This window comes from Ostrinia nubilalis, chromosome 7 (assembly GCF_963855985.1).
Source record: "Ostrinia nubilalis chromosome 7, ilOstNubi1.1, whole genome shotgun sequence".
Taxonomy (NCBI): domain Eukaryota; kingdom Metazoa; phylum Arthropoda; class Insecta; order Lepidoptera; family Crambidae; genus Ostrinia; species Ostrinia nubilalis.
Genome location: NC_087094.1, coordinates 7,370,969 through 7,372,261, shown reverse-complemented (window position 1 = coordinate 7,372,261; position 1,293 = coordinate 7,370,969). Strand labels below are relative to the sequence as shown.

General features: G+C 34.0%; 1 long non-coding RNA gene across 1 annotated transcript; it reads left to right on the top strand.

The window, feature by feature from the left end:
• Positions 1–574: 574 nt before the first annotated feature.
• Positions 575–1,293, top strand: LOC135073577 (uncharacterized). Its single transcript, XR_010257645.1, has 2 exons — positions 575–724; positions 1,018–1,293. It is a non-coding gene; the product is annotated as an uncharacterized LOC135073577 (long non-coding RNA).

The following is a 1,293-nucleotide window of genomic DNA, read 5'->3' as shown; positions in this document are numbered from 1 at the left end:
ACTTGGAAGTGTGGAAATCCTAGGTCCAGCAGTGGACATCATTTGGATGAAACTAACTAACCTACCTTTGTTAGTGATCAAACTTTCCTAACTTAATAACATTGTTACCTTTTATCATTCCGTTCTATCATCAGATTAATCAGATAGTTTGTTATTTTTCAATTTCATCTAATTTTACCTGGGTCTAGTAAAACAAGCTAAAGTGATCGTTGAATGTAATTCACGAATAAGTCGTTAGACTAATGAAAAAGTTATGAATATAAAAACATCTCGTAAGATATACTCAGAAAATAACAGAAAACCTGCCCCCCTAGACAAAACGCACTTTTTGATCGAATCGAAAATCGAATCCGTCAAAACTCCATACAAAAAGGGGCTTTTCGACCACTTTTCGACTGGTTTGCGTTTATAATTTGCACTTTGTCTAGACCCACTGATCATGTTTACTTTGCCCCTTTTTCCTCTTTGTAACATAAATCCATCGACATTATAGATTTAATCGGACCTCTTTCAAATATTTTCGTAATTAACCTCTTTACATAATCTTACAAAAAAGCAAAAACAATTTGACATTAATCTGCCTGTCATATTTCCGCGACATTAACAATGAATTTGATCACAAAATAGAAAAAATAGGGCAAAAATGTCCCATGGAAAAGATTCAAAATGAACAGGTAAATTGAAGATAAGACAGCAATGCCGCTCTCAGCAAATTTTCGACGTGGTGAGTTACAAATACCTTGCAATAAAGCTTTTCATTCTCTTACTTTATTCAAGATTGAGAGAAATACATTTGTTAGGAATTTTTCATTAAGTAAACTTTGGTGTGTAGGTATAAATTGAAGCATTCTATTTAGCTAGATTAATTCAAATAACAAGCGTCTACTTTTGCTTAGAATACAAGCGATAAAATGGTTGATACGGTTCACATGCATTGTCTCCAGCAATGACAGATACCATGTTTCCAGTTAAGTATTGGTGCAGGTACAAAATCTACACTTTTTTTTTGCTTTACAGAGATGCTAGTGGCTTTGAAGCAAGCTAAAAAGAATAAAGACAAACAACCGGACTCAGAAGATGTCGACAAAGAGAAGGCAAATCAAGACCCGAACTTAACAGCTTTGGGCGGAGCTGTGAGCTCTAAACCCTCCGAGAGGGCTGAGGAAAGTCAGGCAAAAGCGGTAGTATCTAAACAGATGACTGGGCAAAATAACTCTAAGTAATTTAATATTGGTTCTTTATTATTATTATTTATGCTATTCTAAATACTAATTAAAATTATTTCAAACGAAA